The sequence below is a fragment of the Bombus affinis genome, unplaced genomic scaffold (genome assembly GCF_024516045.1).
Source record: "Bombus affinis isolate iyBomAffi1 unplaced genomic scaffold, iyBomAffi1.2 ctg00000441.1, whole genome shotgun sequence".
NCBI lineage: Eukaryota > Metazoa > Arthropoda > Insecta > Hymenoptera > Apidae > Bombus > Bombus affinis.
The window spans coordinates 7,306-31,078 of record NW_026109097.1 but is presented as its reverse complement, the minus strand read 5'-3'; the positions used below and the strand labels follow the sequence as shown (position 1 = coordinate 31,078).

Here is a 23,773-nt window from a genome sequence, read left to right as displayed (position 1 = left end):
ATAAAGACTTACGGTTCCTCGGGCTGGTGCGAAAGATCAATGTCCCCATGTGCCAAACCGTTGGATTGCGACACACCTCTCCGAGTCCCTCGTTCGCCGTGCTCGCACGAAAGCTATAACCTAACCTAAAACCAATCCCTCTTGCTTTAGTCATTCGACATAGAGGCGACTTATGTCAAATTTGGGAACGTGTCGGATCGGATGTGAGGATGAACTAAATATTTACGAGCGAGCGGAGCCTGCGAGCAACGATCACAATTTCCAAGCTATACATATACCTTATATTGCCTTGCATATATTTCGTTTTATTACCTAATTTTGTCAGCCATTTCTGACATCACATTGCACTTTACTATGTGGAAATAGTACTATTTATGTGAAACTATTCATAAACTGTAAACATTTGTCAGTAGGCAATTCGATAAAGACATCTGGCTCCTCGAGCTGGTGCGAATATTTCAATGTCCGTATGTGCCAAACCGTTGGTTTGTGACACACCTTTACGCGTCTCCCGCTCGCTGCGCTCGCTCGAATGCTATAGCCTACCCTAAAACCAATCCATCTTGCGTTTATTATTCGATATGGTGGCGACATATTTCGAATTTGCGATCGTGTCGGGTCGGTTGTGAGGTTGGACTAGATTTTTGCGAGCGAGTGGAGCGAGCGAGCAACGATCACCATTTCCAAGCTATACATATACCTTATATTGCCTTGCATATATTCTGTGTTATTACCTAATTTTGTCAGCCATTTCTCACATCATATTGCACTGTAGTATGTGGAAATAGTACTATTTATGTGAAACTATTGGTAAACTGTAAACATTTGTCAGTAGGCAATAGGATAAAGAATTCCGGCTCCTTGGGCTGGTGCGAATATTTCAATGTCCCCATGTGCCAAACCGTTGGTTTGTGACACACCTTTACGCGTCCCTCGCTCGCTGCGCTCGCTCGAAACTATAGCCTAACCTAAAGCCAATCCATGTTGCGTTCATTATTCGAAATGGTGGCGACATATTTCGAATTTGCGGACGTGTCGGATCGCTTGTGAGGTTGGGACTAGATTTTTACGAGCAAGCTGAGCGAGCGAGCAACGGTGACAATTTCCAAGCTATACATATACCTTATATTGCCTTGCATATATTTCGTTTTATTACATAATTTTTTCAGCCATTTCTGACATCACATTGCACTTTACTATGTGGAAATAGTACTATTTATGTGAAACTATTCATAAACTGTAAACATTTGTCAGGAGGCAATTCGATAAAGACTTCCGGCTCCTCGGGCTGGTGCGAATATTTCAATGTCCGTATGTGCCAAACCGTTGGTTTGTGACACACCTTTACGCGTCCCTCGCTCGCTGCGCTCGCTCGAAAACTATAGCCTAACCTAAAACCTCCATCCTGAGTTCACTATTCGATATGGTGGCGACTTATTTCAAATTTGAGAACGTGTCGGATCGGATGTGAGGTTGGACTAAATATTTACGAGCGAGCGGAGCGATCACAATTTCAAAGCTATACATGAACCTTATATTGCCTTGCATATATTTCGTGTTATTACCTAATTTTGTCAGCCATTTCTGACATCACATTGCACTTTACTATGTGCAAATAGTACTATTTATGTGAAACTATAGGTAAACTGTAAACATTTGTCAATAGGCAATAGGATAAAGACTTACGGTTCCTCGTGCTGGTGCGAAAGATCAATGTCCCCATGTGCCAAACCGTTGGATTGCGACACACCTCTCCGCGGCCCTCGTTCGCCGTGCTCGCACGAAAGCTATAACCTAACCCTAAAACCAATCCCTCTTGCTTTAGTCATTCGACATAGAGGCGACTTATGTCAAATTTGGGGAACGTGTCGGATCGGATGTGAGGATGGACTAAATATTTACGAGCGAGCGGAGCCTGCGAGCAACGATCACAATTTCCAAGCTATACATATACCTTATATTGCCTTGCATATATTTCGTTTTATTACCTAATTTTGTCAGCCATTTCTGACATCACATTGCACTTTACTATGTGGAAATAGTACTATTTATGTGAAACTATTCATAAACTGTAAACATTTGTCAGTAGGCAATTCGATAAAGACATCTGGCTCCTCGAGCTGGTGCGAATATTTCAATGTCCGTATGTGCCAAACCGTTGGTTTGTGAAACACCTTTACGCGTCTCCCGCTCGCTGCGCTCGCTCGAATGCTATAGCCTACCCTAAAACCAATCCATCTTGCGTTTATTATTCGATATGGTGGCGACATATTTCGAATTTGCGAACGTGTCGGGTCGGTTGTGAGGTTGGACTAGATTTTTGCGAGCGAGTGGAGCGAGCGAGCAACGATCACCATTTCCAAGCTATACATATACCTTATATTGCCTTGCATATATTCTGTGTTATTACCTAATTTTGTCAGCCATTTCTGACATCACATTGCACTGTAGTATGTGGAAATAGTACTATTTATGTGAAACTATTGGTAAACTGTAAACATTTGTCAGTAGGCAATAGGATAAAGAATTCCGGCTCCTCGGGCTGGTGCGAATATTTCAATGTCCCCATGTGCCAAACCGTTGGTTTGTGACACACCTTTACGCGTCCCTCGCTCGCTGCGCTCGCTCGAAAACTATAGCCTAACCTAACGCCAATCCATGTTGCGTTCATTATTCGATATGGTGGCGACATATTTCGAATTTGCGGACGTGTCGGATCGCTTGTGAGGTTGGACTAGATTTTTACGAGCAAGCGGAGCGAGCGAGCAACGGTGACAATTTCCAAGCTATACATATACCTTATATTGCCTTGCATATATTTCGTTTTATTACCTAATTTTTTCAGCCATTTCTGACATCACATTGCACTTTACTATGTGGAAATAGTACTATTTATGTGAAACTATTCATAAACTGTAAACATTTGTCAGGAGGCAATTCGATAAAGACATCCGGCTCCACGGGCTGGTGCGAATATTTCAATGTCCGTATGTGCCAAACCGTTGGTTTGTGACACACCTTTACGCGTCCCTCGCTCGCTGCGCTCGCTCGAAAACTATAGCCTAACCTAAAACCAATCCATCTTGAGTTCATTATTCGATATGGTGGCGACTTATTTCAAATTTGAGAACGTGTCGGATCGGATGTGAGGTTGGACTAAATATTTACGAGCGAGCGGTGCGAGCGAGAAACGATCACAATTTCCAAGCTATACATATACCATATATTGCCTTGTATAGTATTCGTGCTAGTACCTAATTTTGTCTGCCATTTCGGACATCACATTGCACTGTACTATGAGGAAACGGTACTAATTATGTGAAACTGTTGGTAAACCGTAAACATTTGTCAGAAGGGAATAGGATAAAGACTTTCGGCTCCTCGGGCTGGTGCGAATATTTCAATGTCCGTATGTGCCAAACCGTTGGTTTGTGACACACCTTTACGCGTCTCTCGCTCGCTGCGCTCGCACGAAAGCTATAGCCTAACATAAACCAATCCATCTTGCGTTCATTATTCGATATGATGGCGACATATTTCAAATTTGCGAACGTATCGGATCGGTTGTGGGGTTGGACTAGATTTTTACGAGCGAGCGGAGCGAGCGAGCAACGGTCACAATTTCCAAGCTATACATATACCATATATTGTCTTTCATATATTTCGTGCTTGTACCTAATTTTGTCAGCCATTTCGGACATCACGTTGCACTGTACTATGAGGAAACGGTACTAATTATGTGAAACTATTGGTAAACCGTAAACATTTGTCAGAAGGCAATAGGATAAAGACTTCCGGCTCCTCGGGCTGGTGCGAATATATCAATGTCTGTATGTGCCAAACCGATGGTTTGTGACACACCTTTACGCGTCTCTCGTTCGCTGCGCTCGCACGAAAGCTATAGCCTGACCTAAAACCAATCCATCTTCCGTTCATTATTCGATATGGTGGCGACATATTTCAAATTTGCGAACGTGTGGGATCGGTTGTGAGGTTGGACTAGATTTTTACAAGCGAGCGGAGCGAGCGAGCAACGGTCACAATTTCCAAGCTATACATATACCTTATATTGCCTTCCATATATTTCGTGTTATTACCTAATTTTGTCAGCCATTTCGGACATCACATTGCACTGTACTATGAGGAAATAGTACTATTTATGTGAAACTATTCATAAACTGTAAACATTTGTCAGTAGGAAATAGGATAAAGACTTCCGGCTCCTCGGGCTGGTGCGAATGTTTCAATGTCCGTATGTGCCAAACCGTTGGTTTATGACATACCTATACGCGTCTCTCGCTCGCTGCGCTCGCTCGAAAACTATAGCCTAACCTAAAACCAATCCATCTTGCGTTCATTATTCGATATGATGGCGACATATTTCAAATTTGCGAACGTGTCGGATCGGTTGTGGGGTTGGACTAGATTTTTACGAGCGAGCGGAGCGAGCGAGCAACGGTCACAATTTCCAAGCTATACATATACCTTATATTGTCTTGCATATATTTCGTGCTTGTACCTAATGTTGTCAGCCATTTCGGACATCACGTTGCACTGTACTATGAGGAAACGGTACTAATTATGTGAAACTATTGGTAAACCGTAAACATTTGTCAGAAGGCAATAGGATAAAGACTTCCGTCTCCTCGGGCTGGTGCGAATATTTCAATGTCCGTATGTGCCAAACCGTTGGTTTGTGACACACCTATAAGCGTCTCTCGCTCGCTGCGCTCGCTCGTAAACTATAGCCTAACCTAAAACCAATCCATCTTGCGTTCATTATTCGATATGATGGCGACGTATTTCAAATTTGCGACGTGTCGGATCGGTTGTGGGGTTGGACTAGATGGTTTACGAGCGAGCGGAGCGAGCGAGCAACGGTCACAATTTCCAAGCTATACATATACCATATATTGTCTTGCATATATTTCGTGCTTGTACCTAATTTTGTCAGCCATTTCGGACATCACGTTGCACTGTACTATGAGGAGACGGTACTAATTATGTGAAACTATTGGTAAACCGTAAACATTTGTCAGAAGGCAATAGGATAAATACTTCCGGCTCCTCGGGCTGGTGCGAATATATCAATGTCCGTATGTGCCAAACCGATGGTTTGTGACACACCTTTACGCGTCTCTCGTTCGCTGCGCTCGCACGAAAGCTATAGCCTAACCTAAAACCAATCCATCTTCCGTTCATTATTCGATATGGTGGCGACACATTTCAAATTTGCGAACGTGTGGGATCGGTTGTGAGGTTGGACTAGATTTTTGCGAGCGAGCGGAAGCGAGCGAGCAACGGTCACAATTTCCAAGCTATACATATACCATATATTGTCTTGCATATATTTCGTGCTTGTACCTAATGTTGTCAGCCATTTCGGACATCACGTTGCACTGTACTATGAGGAAACGGTACTAATTTTGTGAAACTATTCATAAACTGTAAACATGTGTCAGAAGGCAATAGGATAAAGACTTCCGGCTCCTCGGGCTGGTGCGAATATATCAATGTCCGTATGTGCCAACCCGATGGTTTGTGACACACCTTTACGCGTCTCTCGTTCGCTGCGCTCGCACGAAAGCTATAGCCTAACCTAAAACCAATCCATCTTCCGTTCATTATTCGATATGGTGGCGACATATTTCAAATTTGCGAACGTGTCGGGTCGGTTGTGAGGTTGGACTAGATTTTTTCGAGCGAGCGGAAACGAGCGAGCAACGATCACAATTTCCAAGCTATACATATACCTTATATTGCCTTCCATATATTTCGTGTTATTACCTAATTTTGTCAGCCATTTCGGACATCACATTGCACTGTACTATGAGGAAATAGTACTATTTATGTGAAACTATTCATAAACTGTTAAACATGTGTCGGTAGGCAATAGGATAAATACTTCCGGCTCCTCGGGCTGGTGCGAATATTTCAATGTGCTTATGTGCTAAACCGTTGGTTTATGACACACATATACGCGTCTCTCGCTCGCTGCGCTCGCTCGAAAACTATAGCCTAACCTAAAACCAATCCATCTTCCGTTCATTATTCGATATGATGGCGACATATTTCAAATTTGCGAACGTGTCGGATCGGTTGTGTGGTTGGACTAGATTTTACGAGCGAGCGGAGCGAGCGAGCAAACCGTCACAATTTCCAAGCTATACATATACCATATATTGTCTTGCATATATTTCGTGCTTGTACCTAATTTTGTCAGCCATTTCGGACATCACGTTGCACTGTACTATGAGGAAACGGTACTAATTATGTGAAACTATTGGTAAACCGTAAACATTGTCAGAAGGCAATAGGATAAAGACTTCCGGCTCCTCGGGCTGGTGCGAATATATCAATGTCCGTATGTGCCAAACCGATGGTTTGTGACACACCTTTACGCGTCTCTCGTTCGCTGCGCTCGCACGAAAGCTATAGCCTAACCTAAAACCAATCCATCTTCCGTTCATTATTCGATATGGTGGCGACATGTTTCAAATTTGCGAACGTGTCGGGTCGGTTGTGAGGTTGGACTAGATTTTTTCGAGCGAGCGGAGCGAGCGAGCAACGGTCACAATTTCCAAGCTATACATATACCTTATATTGCCTTCCATATATTTCGTGTTATTACCTAATTTTGTCAGCCATTTAGGACATCACATTGCACTGTACTATGAGGAAATAGTACTATTTATGTGAAACTATTCATGAACTGTAAACATGTGTCGGTAGGCAATAGGATAAATACTTCCGGCTCCTCGGGCTGGTGCGAATATTTCAATGTCGTATGTGCCAAACCGTTGGTTTAATGACATACCTATACGCGTCTCTCGCTCGCTGCGCTCGCTCGAAAACTATAGCCCAACCTAAAACCAATCCATCTTGCGTTCATTATTCGATATGATGGCGACATATTTCAAATTTGCGAACGTGTCGGATCGGTTGTGGGGTTGGACTAGATTTTTACGAGCAATCGGAGCGAGCGAGCAACGGTCACAATTTCCAAGCTATACATATACCATATATTGTCTTGCATATATTTCGTGCTTTGTACCTAATGGTTGTCAGCCATTTCGGACATCACGTTGCACTGTACTATGAGGAAACGGTACTAATTATGTGAAACTATTGGTAAGCCGTAAACATTTGTCAGAAGGCAATAGGATAAAGACTTCCGGCTCCTCGGGCTGGTGCGAATATATCAATGTCCGTATGTGCCAAAACCGATGTTTGTGACACACCTATACGCGTCTCTCGTTCGCTGCGCTCGCACGAAAGCTATAGCCTGACCTAAAACCAATCCATCTTCCGTTCATTATTCGATATGGTGGCGACATATTTCAATTTGCGAACGTGTGGGATCGGTTGTGAGGTTGGACTAGATTTTTACGAGCGAGCGGAGCGAGCGAGCAACGGTCACAATTTCCAAGCTATACAATATACCATATATTGTCTTGCATATATTTCGTCTTGTACCTAATTTTGTCAGCCATTTCGGACATCACGTTGCACTGTACTATGAGGAAACGGTACTAATTATGTGAAGCTATTGGTAAACCGTAAACATTTGTCAGAAGGCAATAGGATAAAGACTTCCGGCTCCTCGGGCTGGTGCGAATATATCAATGTCCGTATGTGCCAAACCGATGGTTTGTGACACACCTTTACGCGTCTCTCGTTCGCTGCGCTCGCACGAAAGCTATAGCCTAACCGAAAACCAATCCATCTTCCGTTCATTATTCGATATGGTGGCGACATATTTCAAATTTGCGAACGTGTGGGATCGGTTGTGAGGTTGGACTAGATTTTTGCGAGCGGGCGGAGCGAGCGAGCAAACGGTCACAATTTCCAAGCTATACATATACCTTATATTGCCTTCCATATATTTCGTGTTATTACCTAATTTTGTCAGCCGTTTAGGACATCACATTGCACTGTACTATGAGGAAATAGTACTATTTATGTGAAACTATTCATAAACTGTAAACATGTGTCGGTAGGCAATAGGATAAATACTTCCGGCTCCTCGGGCTGGTGCGAATATTTCAATGTCCGTATGTGCCAAACCGTTGGTTTATGACATACCTATACGCGTCTCTCGCTCGCTGCGCTCGCTCGAAAAACTATAGCCTAACCTAAAACCAATCCATCTTGCGTTCATTATTCGATATGATGGCGACATATTTCAAATTTGCGAACGTGTCGGATCGGTTGTGGGGTTGGACTAGATTTTTACGAGCGAGCGGAGCGAGCGAGCAACGGTCACAATTTCCAAGCTATACATATACCTTATATTGTCTTGCATATATTTCGTGCTTGTACCTAATTTTGTCAGCCATTTCGGACATCACATTGCACTGTACTATGAGGAAATAGTACTATTTATGTGAAACTATTCATAAACTGTAAACATGTGTCGGTAGGCAATAGGATAGATACTTCCGGCTCCTCGGGCTGGTGCGAATATTTCAATGTCCGTGTGTGCCAAACCGTTGGTTTATGACACACCTATACGCGTCTCTCGCTCGCTGCCCTCGCTCGAAAACTATAGCCTAACAAAAACCGACCCATCTTGCGTTCATTATTCGATATGATGGCGACATATTTCAAATTTGCGAACGTGTCGGATCGGTTGTGGGGTTGGACTAGATGTTTACGAGCGAGCGGAGCGAGCGAGCAACGGTCACAATTTCCAAGGCTGTACATATACCATATATTGTCTTGCATATATTTCGTGCTTGTACCTAATTTTGTCAGCCATTTCGGACATCACGTTGCACTGTACCATGTGGAAACGGTACTAATTATGTGAAACTATTGGTAAACCGTAAACATTTGTCAGATGGCAATAGGATAAAGACTTCCGGCTCCTCGGGCTGGTGCGAATATATCAATGTCCGCATGTGCCAAACCGATGGTTTGTGACACACCTTTACGCGTCTCTCGTTCGCTGCGCTCGAACGAAAGCTATAGCCTAACCTAAAACCAATCCATCTTCCGTTCATTATTCGATATGGTGGCGACATATTTCAAATTTGCGAACGTGTGGGATCGGTTGTGAGGTTGGACTAGATTTTTACGAGCGAGCGGAGCGAGCTAGCAACGGTCACAATTTCCAAGCTATACATATACCTTATATTGCCTTCCATATATTTCGTGTTATTACCTAATTTTGTCAGCCATTTCGGACATCACATTGCACTGTACTATGGGGAAATAGTACTATTTATGTGAAACTATTCATAAACTGTAAACATGTGTCGGTAGGCAATAGGATAGATACTTCCGGCTCCTCGGGCTGGTGCGAATATTTCAATGTCCGTATGTGCCAAACCGTTGGTTTATGACACACCTATACGCGTCTCTCGCTCGCTGCGCTCGCTCGAAAACTATAGCCTAACCTAAAACCAATCCATCTTGCGTTCATTATTCGATATGATGGCGACATATTTCAAATTTGCGAACGTGTCGGATCGGTTGTGGGGTTGGACTAGATGTTTACGAGCGAGCGGAGCGAGCGAGCAACGGTCACAATTTCCAAGCTATACATATACCATATATTGTCTTGCATATATTTCGTGCTTGTACCTAATTTTGTCAGCCATTTCGGACAACACGTTGCACTGTACCATGAGGAAACGGTACTAATTATGTGAAACTATTGGTAAACCGTAAACATTTGTCAGAAGGCAATAGGATAAATACTTCCGGCTCCTCGGGCTGGTGCGAATATATCAATGTCCGTATGTGCCAAACCGATGGTTTGTGACACACCTTTACGCGTCTCTCGTTCGCTGCGCTCGCACGAAAGCTATAGCCTAACCTAAAACCAATCCATCTTCCGTTCATTATTCGATATGGTGGCGACATATTTCAAATTTGCGAACGTGTGGGATCGGTTGTGAGGTTGGACTAGATTTTTACGAGCGAGCGTAGCGAGCGAGCAACGGTCACAATTTCCAAGCTATACATATACCTTATATTGCCTTTCATATATTTCGTGTTATTACCTAATTTTGTCAGCCATTTCGGACATCACATTGCACTGTACTATGAGGAAATAGTACTATTTATGTGAAACTATTCATAAACTGTAAACATGTGTCGATAGGCAATAGGATAAATACTTCCGGCTCCTTGGGCTGGTGCGAATATTTCAATGTTCGTATGTTCCAAACCGTTGGTTTATGACACACCTATACGCGTCTCTCGCTCGCTGCGCTCGCTCGTAAACTATAGCCTAACCTAAAACCAATCCATCTTGCGTTCATTATTCGATATGATGGCGACGTATTTCAAATTTGCGAACGTGTCGGATCGGTTGTGGGGTTGGACTAGATGTTTACGAGCGAGCGGAGCGAGCGAGCAACGGTCACAATTTCCAAGCTATACATATACCATATATTGTCTTGCATATATTTCGTGCTTGTACCTAATGTTGTCAGCCATTTCGGACATCACGTTGCACTGTACTATGAGGAAACGGTACTAATTATGTGAAACTATTGGTAAACCGTAAACATTTGTCAGAAGGCAATAGGATAAAGACTTCCGTCTCCTCGGGCTGGTGCGAATATTTCAATGTCCGTATGTGCCAAACCGTTGGTTTGTGACACACCTTTACGCGTCTCTCGTTCGCTGCGATCGCACGAAAGCTGTAGCCTAACCTAAAACCAATCCATCTTCCGTTCATTATTCGATATGGTGGCGACATATTTCAAATTTGCGAACGTGTGGGATCGGTTGTGGTGTTGGACTAGATTTTTACGAGCGAGCGGAGCGAGCGAGCAACGGTCACAATTTCCAAGCTATACATATACCATATATTGTCTTGCATATATTTCGTGCTTGTACCTAATGTTGTCAGCCATTTCGGACATCACGTTGCACTGTACTATGAGGAAACGGTACTAATTATGTGAAACTATTGGTAAACCGTAAACATTTGTCAGAAAGCAATAGGATAAAGACTTCCGTCTCCTCGGGCTGGTGCGAATATTTCAATGTCCGTATGTGCCAAACCGTTGGTTTGTGACACACCTTTACACGTCTCTCGTTCGCTGCGATCGCACGAAAGCTGTAGCCTAACCTAAAACCAATCCATCTTCCGTTCATTATTCGATATGGTGGCGACATATTTCAAATTTGCGAACGTGTGGGATCGGTTGTGAGGTTGGACTAGATTTTTACGAGCGAGCGTAGCGAGCGAGCAACGGTCACAATTTCCAAGCTATACATATACCTTATATTGCCTTTCATATATTTCGTGTTATTACCTAATTTTGTCAGCCATTTCGGACATCACATTGCACTGTACTATGAGGAAATAGTACTATTTATGTGAAACTATTCATAAACTGTAAACATGTGTCGATAGGCAATAGGATAAATACTTCCGGCTCCTTGGGCTGGTGCGAATATTTCAATGTTCGTATGTTCCAAACCGTTGGTTTATGACACACCTATACGCGTCTCTCGCTCGCTGCGCTCGCTCGTAAACTATAGCCTAACCTAAAACCAATCCATCTTGCGTTCATTATTCGATATGATGGCGACGTATTTCAAATTTGCGAACGTGTCGGATCGGTTGTGGGGTTGGACTAGATGTTTACGAGCGAGCGGAGCGAGCGAGCAACGGTCACAATTTCCAAGCTATACATATACCATATATTGTCTTGCATATATTTCGTGCTTGTACCTAATGTTGTCAGCCATTTCGGACATCACGTTGCACTGTACTATGAGGAAACGGTACTAATTATGTGAAACTATTGGTAAACCGTAAACATTTGTCAGAAGGCAATAGGATAAAGACTTCCGTCTCCTCGGGCTGGTGCGAATATTTCAATGTCCGTATGTGCCAAACCGTTGGTTTGTGACACACCTTTACACGTCTCTCGTTCGCTGCGCTCGCTCGTAAACTATAGCCTAACCTAAAACCAATCCATCTTGCGTTCATTATTCGATATGATGGCGACGTATTTCAAATTTGCGAACGTGTCGGATCGGTTGTGGGGTTGGACTAGATGTTTACGAGCGAGCGGAGCGAGCGAGCAACGGTCACAATTTCCAAGCTATACATATACCATATATTGTCTTGCATATATTTCGTGCTTGTACCTAATTTTGTCAGCCATTTCGGACATCACGTTGCACTGTACTATGAGGAAATAGTACTATTTATGTGAAACTATTCATAAACTGTAAACATGTGTCGGTAGGCAATAGGATAAATACTTCCGGCTCCTCGGGCTGGTGCGAATATTTCAATGTCCGTATGTGCCAAACCGTTGGTTTATGACATACCTATACGCGTCTCTCGCTCGCTGCGCTCGCTCGAAAACTATAGCCTAACCTAAAACCAATCCATCTTGCGTTCATTATTCGATATGATGGCGACATATTTCAAATTTGCGAACGTGTCGGATCGGTTGTGGGGTTGGACTAGATTTTTACGAGCGAGCGGAGCGAGCGAGCAACGGTCACAATTTCCAAGCTATACATATACCTTATATTGTCTTGCATATATTTCGTGCTTGTACCTAATTTTGTCAGCCATTTCGGACATCACATTGCACTGTACTATGAGGAAATAGTACTATTTATGTGAAACTATTCATAAACTGTAAACATGTGTCGGTAGGCAATAGGATAGATACTTCCGGCTCCTCGGGCTGGTGCGAATATTTCAATGTCCGTGTGTGCCAAACCGTTGGTTTATGACACACCTATACGCGTCTCTCGCTCGCTGCCCTCGCTCGAAAACTATAGCCTAACAAAAACCGACCCATCTTGCGTTCATTATTCGATATGATGGCGACATATTTCAAATTTGCGAACGTGTCGGATCGGTTGTGGGGTTGGACTAGATGTTTACGAGCGAGCGGAGCGAGCGAGCAACGGTCACAATTTCCAAGCTGTACATATACCATATATTGTCTTGCATATATTTCGTGCTTGTACCTAATTTTGTCAGCCATTTCGGACATCACGTTGCACTGTACCATGTGGAAACGGTACTAATTATGTGAAACTATTGGTAAACCGTAAACATTTGTCAGATGGCAATAGGATAAAGACTTCCGGCTCCTCGGGCTGGTGCGAATATATCAATGTCCGCATGTGCCAAACCGATGGTTTGTGACACACCTTTACGCGTCTCTCGTTCGCTGCGCTCGCACGAAAGCTATAGCCTAACCTAAAACCAATCCATCTTCCGTTCATTATTCGATATGGTGGCGACATATTTCAAATTTGCGAACGTGTGGGATCGGTTGTGAGGTTGGACTAGATTTTTACGAGCGAGCGGAGCGAGCTAGCAACGGTCACAATTTCCAAGCTATACATATACCTTATATTGCCTTCCATATATTTCGTGTTATTACCTAATTTTGTCAGCCATTTCGGACATCACATTGCACTGTACTATGGGGAAATAGTACTATTTATGTGAAACTATTCATAAACTGTAAACATGTGTCGGTAGGCAATAGGATAGATACTTCCGGCTCCTCGGGCTGGTGCGAATATTTCAATGTCCGTATGTGCCAAACCGTTGGTTTATGACACACCTATACGCGTCTCTCGCTCGCTGCGCTCGCTCGAAAACTATAGCCTAACCTAAAACCAATCCATCTTGCGTTCATTATTCGATATGATGGCGACATATTTCAAATTTGCGAACGTGTCGGATCGGTTGTGGGGTTGGACTAGATGTTTACGAGCGAGCGGAGCGAGCGAGCAACGGTCACAATTTCCAAGCTATACATATACCATATATTGTCTTGCATATATTTCGTGCTTGTACCTAATTTTGTCAGCCATTTCGGACAACACGTTGCACTGTACCATGAGGAAACGGTACTAATTATGTGAAACTATTGGTAAACCGTAAACATTTGTCAGAAGGCAATAGGATAAATACTTCCGGCTCCTCGGGCTGGTGCGAATATATCAATGTCCGTATGTGCCAAACCGATGGTTTGTGACACACCTTTACGCGTCTCTCGTTCGCTGCGCTCGCACGAAAGCTATAGCCTAACCTAAAACCAATCCATCTTCCGTTCATTATTCGATATGGTGGCGACATATTTCAAATTTGCGAACGTGTGGGATCGGTTGTGAGGTTGGACTAGATTTTTGCGAGCGAGCGGAGAGAGCGAGTAACGGTCACAATTTCCAAGCTATACATATACCATATATTGTCTTGCATATATTTCGTGCTTGTACCTAATTTTGTCAGCCATTTCGGACATCACGTTGCACTGTACCATGTGGAAGCGGTACTAATTATGTGAAACTATTGGTAAACCGTAAACATTTGTCAGATGACAATAGGATAAAGACTTCCGGCTCCTCGGGCTGGTGCGAATATTTCAATGTCCGTATGTGCCAAACCGTTGGTTTATGACACAACTATACGCGTCTCTCGCTCGCTGCGCTCGCTCGAAAACTATAACCTCACCTAAAACCAATCCATCTTCCGTTCATTATTCGATATGATGGCGACATATTTCAAATTTGCGAACGTGTCGGATCGGTTGTGGTGTTGGACTAGATTTTTACGAGCGAGCGGAGCGAGCGAGCAACGGTCACAATTTCCAAGCTATACATATACCATATATTGTCTTGCATATATTTCGTGCTTGTACCTAATGTTGTCAGCCATTTCGGACATCACGTTGCACTGTACTATGAGGAAACGGTACTAATTATGTGAAACTATTGGTAAACCGTAAACATTTGTCAGAAGGCAATAGGATAAAGACTTCCGTCTCCTCGGGCTGGTGCGAATATTTCAATGTCCGTATGTGCCAAACCGTTGGTTTGTGACACACCTATACGCGTCTCTCGCTCGCTGCGCTCGCTCATAAACTATAGCCTAACCTAAAACCAATCCATCTTGCGTTCATTATTCGATATGATGGCGAAGTATTTCAAATTTGCGAACGTGTCGGATCGGTTGTGAGGTTGGACTAGATGTTTACGAGCGAGCGGAGCGAGCGAGCAACGGTCACAATTTCCAAGCTATACATATACCATATATTGTCTTGCATATATTTCGTGCTTGTACCTAATTTTGACAGCCATTTCGGACATCACGTTGCACTGTACTATGAGGAGACGGTACTAATTATGTGAAACTATTGGTAAACCGTAAACATTTGTCAGAAGGCAATAGGATAAATACTTCCGGCTCCTCGGGCTGGTGCGAATATATCAATGTCCGTATGTGCCAAACCGATGGTTTGTGACACACCTTTACGCGTCTCTCGTTCGCTGCGCTCGCACGAAAGCTATAGCCTAACCTAAAACCAATCCATCTTCCGTTCATTATTCGATATGGTGGCGACACATTTCAAATTTGCGAACGTGTGGGATCGGTTGTGAGGTTGGACTAGATTTTTGCGAGCGAGCGGAGCGAGCGAGCAACGGTCACAATTTCCAAGCTATACATATACCTTATATTGCCTTCCATATATTTCGTGTTATTACCTAATTTTGTCAGCCATTTCGGACATCACATTGCACTGTACTATGAGGAAATAGTACTATTTATGTGAAACTATTCATAAACTGTAAACATGTGTCGATAGGCAATAGGATAAATACTTCCGGCTCCTTGGGCTGGTGCGAATATTTCAATGTTCGTATGTTCCAAACCGTTGGTTTATGACACACCTACACGCGTCTCTCGCTCGCTGCGCTCGCTCGTAAACTATAGCCTAACCTAAAACCAATCCATCTTGCGTTCATTATTCGATATGATGGCGACGTATTTCAAATTTGCGAACGTGTCGGATCGGTTGTGGGGTTGGACTAGATGTTTACGAGCGAGCGGAGCGAGCGAGCAACGGTCACAATTTCCAAGCTATACATATACCATATATTGTCTTGCATATATTTCGTGCTTGTACCTAATGTTGTCAGCCATTTCGGACATCACGTTGCACTGTACTATGAGGAAACGGTACTAATTATGTGAAACTATTGGTAAACCGTAAACATTTGTCAGAAGGCAATAGGATAAAGACTTCCGTCTCCTCGGGCTGGTGCGAATATTTCAATGTCCGTATGTGCCAAACCGTTGGTTTGTGACACACCTTTACGCGTCTCTCGTTCGCTGCGATCGCACGAAAGCTGTAGCCTAACCTAAAACCAATCCATCTTCCGTTCATTATTCGATATGGTGGCGACATATTTCAAATTTGCGAACGTGTGGGATCGGTTGTGAGGTTGGACTAGATTTTTGCGAGCGAGCGGAGAGAGCGAGTAACGGTCACAATCTCCAAGCTATACATATACCATATATTGTCTTGCATATATTTCGTGCTTGTACCTAATTTTGTCAGCCATTTCGGACATCACGTTGCACTGTACTATGAGGAGACGGTACTAATTATGTGAAACTATTGGTAAACCGTAAACATTTGTCAGAAGGCAATAGGATAAATACTTCCGGCTCCTCGGGCTGGTGCGAATATATCAATGTCCGTATGTGCCAAACCGATGGTTTGTGACACACCTTTACGCGTCTCTCGTTCGCTGCGCTCGCACGAAAGCTATAGCCTAACCTAAAACCAATCTATCTTCCGTTCATTATTCGATATGGTGGCGACACATTTCAAATTTGCGAACGTGTGGGATCGGTTGTGAGGTTGGACTAGATTTTTGCGAGCGAGCGGAGCGAGCGAGCAACGGTCACAATTTCCAAGCTATACATATACCTTATATTGCCTTCCATATATTTCGTGTTATTACCTAATTTTGTCAGCCATTTCGGACATCACATTGCACTGTACTATGAGGAAATAGTACTATTTATGTGAAACTATTCATAAACTGTAAACATGTGTCGGTAGGCAATAGGATAAATACTTCCGGCTCCTCGGGCTGGTGCGAATATTTCAATGTCCGTATGAGCCAAACCGTTGGTTTATGACACAACTAAACGCGTCTCTCGCTCGCTGCGCTCGCTCGAAAACTATAACCTAACCTAAAACCAATCCATCTTCCGTTCATTATTCGATATGATGGCGACATATTTCAAATTTGCGAACGTGTCGGATCGGTTGTGGTGTTGGACTAGATTTTTACGAGCGAGCGGAGCGAGCGAGCAACGGTCACAATTTCCAAGCTATACATATACCATATATTGTCTTGCATATATTTCGTGCTTGTACCTAATGTTGTCAGCCATTTCGGACATCACGTTGCACTGTACTATGAGGAAACGGTACTAATTATGTGAAACTATTGGTAAACCGTAAACATTTGTCAGAAAGCAATAGGATAAAGACTTCCGTCTCCTCGGGCTGGTGCGAATATTTCAATGTCCGTATGTGCCAAACCGTTGGTTTGTGACACATCTTTACACGTCTCTCGTTCGCTGCGATCGCACGAAAGCTGTAGCCTAACCTAAAACCAATCCATCTTCCGTTCATTATTCGATATGGTGGCGACATATTTCAAATTTGCGAACGTGTGGGATCGGTTGTGAGGTTGGACTAGATTTTTACGAGCGAGCGTAGCGAGCGAGCAACGGTCACAATTTCCAAGCTATACATATACCATATATTGTCTTGCATATATTTCGTGCTTGTACCTAATTTTGTCAGCCATTTCGGACATCACGTTGCACTGTACTATGAGGAGACGGTACTAATTATGTGAAACTATTGGTAAACCGTAAACATTTGTCAGAAGGCAATAGGATAAAGACTTCTGGCTCCTCGGGCTGGTGCGAATATATCAATGTCCGTATGTGCCAAACCGATGGTTTGTGACACACCTTTACGCGTCTCTCGTTCGCTGCGCTCGCACGAAAGCTATAGCCTAACCTAAAACCAATCCATCTTCCGTTCATTATTCGATATGGTGGCGACATATTTCAAATTTGCGAACGTGTGGGATCGGTTGTGAGGTTGGACTAGATTTTTACGAGCGAGCGGTGCGAGCGAGCAACGGTCACAATTTCCAAGCTATACATATACCTTATATTGCCTTCCATATATTTCGTGTTATTACCTAATTTTGTCAGCCATTTCGGACATCACATTGCACTGTACTATGAGGAAATTGTACTATTTATGTGAAACTATTCATAAACTGTAAACATGTGTCGGTAGGCAATAGGATAAATACTTCCGGCTCCTCGGGCTGGTGCGAATATTTCAATGTCCGTATGTGCCAAGCCGTTGGTTTGTGACACACCTATACGCGTCTCTCGCTCGCTGCGCTCGCTCGAAAACTATAGCCTAACCTAAAACCAATCCATCTTGCGTTCATTATTCGATATGATGGCGACATATTTCAAATTTGCGAACGTGTCGGATCGGTTGTGGGGTTGGACTAGATTTTTACGAGCGAGCAGAGCGAGCGAGCAACGGTCACAATTTCCAAGCTATACATGTACCATATATTGTCTTGCATATATTTCGCGCTTGTACCTAATTTTGTCAGCCATTTCGGACATCACGTTGCACTGTACTATGAGGAAACGGTATTAATTATGTGAAACTATTGGTAAACCGTAAACATTTGTCAGAAGGCAATAGGATAAAGACTTCCGGCTCCTCGGGCTGGTGCGAATATATCAATGTCCGTATGTGCCAAACCGATGGTTTGTGACACACCTTTACGCGTCTCTCGTTCGCTGCGCTCGCACGAAAGCTATAGCCTAACCTAAAACCAGTCCATCTTCCGTTCATTATTCGATATGGTGGCGACATATTTCAAATTTGCGAACGTGTCGGATCGGTTGTGGGGTTGGACTAGATGTTTACGAGGGAGCGGAGCGAGCGAGCAATGGTCACAATTTCCAAGCTATACATACACCTTATGTTGCCTTGCATATATGTCGTGCTATTACCTAATTTTGTCAGCCATTTCGGACATCACATTGCATTGTACTATGTGGAAATAGTACTATTTATGTGAAACTATTCATAAACTGTAAACATGTGTCGATAGGCAATAGGATAAATACTTCCGGCTCCTCGGGCTGGTGCGAATATTTCAATGTCCGTATGTGCCAAACCGTTGGTTTATGACACACCTATACGCGTCTCTCGCTCGCTGCGCTCGCTCGAAAACTATAGCCTATCCTAAAACCAATCCATCTTGCGTTCATTATTCGATATGATGGCGACATATTTCAAATTTGCGAACGTGTCGGATCGGTTGTGGGGTTGGACTAGATGTTTACGAGGGAGCGGAGCGAGCGAGCAATGGTCACAATTTCCAAGCTATACATATACCATATATTGTCTTGCATATATTTCGTGCTTGTACCTAATTTTGTCAGCCATTTCGGACATCACGTTGCACTGTACCATGAGGAAACGGTACTAATTATGTGAAACTATTGGTAAACTGTAAACTTTTGTCAGTAGGCTATTCGATAAACACTTCCGGCTCCACAGGCTGGTGCGAATATTTCAATGTCCCCATGTGCCAAACCGTTGGTTTGTGACATACCTTTACGCGACCCTCGCTCGCCGCGCTCGCTCGAAAACTATAGCCTATCCTAAAACCAATCCATATTGCGTTCATTATTCGATATGATGGCGACGTATTTCAAATTTGCGAACGTGTCGGATCGGTTGTGGGGTTGGACTAGATGTTTACGAGCGAGCGGAGCGAGCGAGCAACGGTCACAATTTCCAAGCTATAGATATACCTTATATTGCCTTGCATATATTTCGTTTTATTACCTAATTTTGTCAGCCATTTCGGACATCACATTGCACTGTAGTATGTGGAAGTAGTACTATTTATGTGAAACTATTGGTAAACTCTAAACATTTGTCAGTAGGCAATAGGATAAAGAATTCCGGCTCCTCGGGCTGGTGCGAATATTTCAATGTCCCCATGTGCCAAACCGTTGGTTTGTGACACACCTTTACGCGTCTCTCGCTCGCGGCGCTCGCTCGAAAGCTATAGCCTAACCTAAAACCAATCCATCTTGCGTTCATTATTCGATATGGTGGAGAAATATTTCGAATTTGGGAACGTGTCGGATCGGAAATGAGGTTGGACTAAATATTTACGAGCGAGCGGAGCGAGAGAGCAACGATCACAATTTCCAAGCTATACATATACCTTATATTGCCTTGCATATATTTCGTGTTAATACCTAGTTTTGTCAGCCATTTCTGACATCACATTGCACTTTACTATGTGCAAATAGTACTATTTATGTGAAACTATTGGTAAACTGTAAACATTTGTCAGTACGCAATTCGATAAAGGCATCTGGCTCCTCGGGCTGGTACGAATATTTCAATGTCCGTATGTGCCAAACCGTTGCTTTGTGACACACCTTTACGCGTCTCTCGCTCGCTGTGCTCGCTCGAAAGCTATAGCCTAACCTAAAACCAATCCATCTTGCGTTCATTATTCGATATGGTGGCGACATATTTCGAATTTGCGAAAGAGTCGGATCGGTTGTGAGGTTGGACTAGATTTTTGCGAGCGAGTGGAGCGAGCGAGCAACGATCACAATTTCCATGCTATACATATACCTTATATTGCCTTGCATTTGTTTCGTGTTATTACCTAATTTTGTCAGCCTTTTCGGACATCACATTGCACTGTAGTATGTGGGAATAGTACTATTTATGTGAAACTATTCATAAACTGTAAACATTTGTCAGTAGGCAATAGGATAAAGACTTCCGGCTCTTCGGGCTGGTGCGAATATTTCAATGTCCGGATGTGCCAAACCCTTGGTTTGTGACACACCTTTACGCGTCCCTCGCTCGCTGCGCTCGCTCGAAAGCAATAGCCTAACCCAAAACCAATCCATCTTTCGTTCATTATTCGATATGGTGGCGACATATTTCGAATTTGCGAACGTGTCGGATCGGTTGTGAGGTTGGACTAGATTTTTACGAGCGAGCGGAGCGAGCGAGCAACGATCACAATTTCCAAGCTATAGATATACCTTATATTGCCTTGCATATATTTCGTGTTATTACCTAATTTTGTCAGCCATTTCTGACATCACATTGCACTTTACTATGTGGAAATAGTACTATTTATGTGAAACTATTCATAAACTGTAAACATTTGCCAGGAGGCAATTCGATAAAGACTTCCGGCTCCTCGGGCTGGTGCGAATATTTCAATGTCCGTATGTGCCAAACCGTTGGTTAGTGACACACCTTTACGCGTCCCTCGCTCGCTGCGCTCGCTCGAAAACTATAGCCTAACCTAAAACCAGTCCATCTTGAGTTCATTATTCGATATGGTGGCGACTTATTTCAAATTTGGGAACGTGTCGGATCGGATGTGAGGTTGGACTAAATATTTACGAGCGAGCGGAGCGAGAGAGCAACGATCACAATTTCCAAGCTATACATATACCTTATATTGCCTTGCATATATTTCGTGTTATTACCTAATTTTGTCAGCCATTTCTGACATCACATTGCACTTTACTATGTGGAAATAGTACTATTTATGTGAAACTATTCATAATCTGTAAACATTTGTCAGTAGGCAATTCGATAAATACTTCCGGCTCCTCGGGCTGGTGCGAATATTTCAATGTCCGTATGTGCCAAACCGTTGGTTTGTGACACACCTTTACGCGTCCCTCGCTCGCTGCGCTCGCTCGAGAACTATTGCCCAACCTAAAACCAATCCATCTTGCGTTCATTATTCGATATGGTGGCGACATATTTCGAATTTGCGAACGTGTCGGATCGGTTGTGAGGTTGGACTAGATTTTTGCGAGCGAGTGGAGCGAGCGAGCAACGATCACAATTTCCAAGCTATACATATACCTTATATTGCCTTGCATTTGTTTCGTGTTATTACCTAATTTTGTCAGCCTTTTCGGACATCACATTGCACTGTAGTATGTGGGAATAGTACTATTTATGTGAAACTATTCATAAACTGTAAACATTTGTCAGTAGGCAATAGGATAAAGACTTCCGGCTCCTCGGGCTGATGCGAATATTTCAATGTCCGTATGTGCCAAACCGTTGGTTTGTGACACACCTTTGCGCGTCCCTCGCTCGCTGCTCTCGCTCGAAAACTATTGCCCAACCTAAAACCAATCCATCTTGCGTTCATTATTCGATATGGTGGCGACTTATTTCAAATTTGGGAACGTGTCGGATCGGATGTGAGGTTGGACTAGATTTTTGCGAGCGAGTGGAGCGAGCGAGCAACGATCACAATTTCCAAGCTATACATATACCTTATATTGCCTTGCATTTGTTTCGTGTTATTACCTAATTTTGTCAGCCTTTTCGGACATCACATTGCACTGTAGTATGTGGGAATAGTACTATTTATGTGAAACTATTCATAAACTGTAAACATTTGTCAATAGGCAATAGGATAAAGACTTACGGTTCCTCGGGCTGGTGCGAAAGATCAATGTCCCCATGTGCCAAACCGTTGGTTTGTGACACACCTTTACGCGTCCCTCGCTCGCTGCGCTCGCTCGAAAACTATAGCCTTACCTAAAACCAATCCATCTTGAGTTCATTATTCGATATGGTGGCGACTTATTTCAAATTTGGGAACGTGTCGGATCGGATGTGAGGTTGGACTAAATATTTACGAGCGAGCGGAGCGAGAGAGCAACGATCACAATTTCCAAGCTATACATATACCTTATATTGCCTTGCATATATTTCGTGTTATTACCTAATTTTGTCAGCCATTTCTGACATCACATTGCACTTTACTATGTGGAAATAGTACTATTTATGTGAAACTATTCATAAACTCTAAACATTTGTCAGGAGGCAATTCGATAAAGACTTCCGGCTCCTCGGGCTGGTGCGAATATTTCAATGTCCGTATGTGCCAAACCGTTGGTTTGTGACACACCTTTACGCGTCCCTCGCTCGCTGCGCTCGCTTGAAAACTATAGCCTAACCTAAAACCAATCCATCTTGAGTTCATTATTCGATATGGTGGCGTCTTATTTCAAATTTGGGAACGTGTCGCATCGGTTGTGAGGTTGGACTAGATTTTTACGAGCGAGCGGAGCGAGCGAGCAACGATCACAATTTCCAAGCTATACATATACCTTATATTGCCTTGCATATATTCTGTGTTATTACCTAATTTTGTCAGCCATTTCTGACATCACATTGCACTGTAGTGTGTGGAAATAGTACTATTTATGTGAAACTATTGGTAAACTGTAAACATTTGTCAGTAGGCAATAGGATAAAGAATTCCGGCTCCTTGGGCTGGTGCGAATATTTCAATGTCCCCATGTGCCAAACCGTTGGTTTGTGACACACCTTTACGCGTCCCTCGCTCGCTGCGCTCGCTCGAAAACTATAGCCTAACCTAAAGCCAATCCATGTTGCGTTCATTATTCGATATGGTGGCGACATATTTCGAATTTGCGGACGTGTCGGATCGCTTGTGAGGTTGGACTAGATTTTTACGAGCAAGCTGAGCGAGCGAGCAACGGTGACAATTTCCAAGCTATACATATACCTTGTATTGCCTTGCATATATTTCGTTTTATTACCTAATTTTTTCAGCAATTTCTGACATCACATTGCACTTTACTATGTGGAAATAGTACTATTTATGTGAAACTATTCATAAACTGTAAACATTTGTCAGGAGGCAATTCGATAAAGACTTCCGGCTCCTCGGGCTGGTGCGAATATTTCAATGTCCGTATGTGCCAAACCGTTGGTTTGTGACACACCTTTACGCGTCCCTCGCTCGCTGCGCTCGCTCGAAAACTATAGCCTAACCTAAAACCAATCCATCTTGAGTTCAT

At 43.3% G+C, this 23,773-nt stretch overlaps 1 long non-coding RNA gene across 1 annotated transcript; it reads right to left on the bottom strand.

Annotated features, from left to right (window-relative positions):
* Positions 1–484: 484 nt before the first annotated feature.
* On the bottom strand, positions 485–22,175 carry LOC126928009 (uncharacterized). The gene is made up of 3 exons (XR_007716169.1): positions 22,061–22,175; positions 6,818–6,866; positions 485–498 (listed from the first exon to the last, which is right to left on the bottom strand). It is a non-coding gene; the product is annotated as an uncharacterized LOC126928009 (long non-coding RNA).
* Between the last annotated feature and the right edge of the window lie 1,598 nt (positions 22,176–23,773).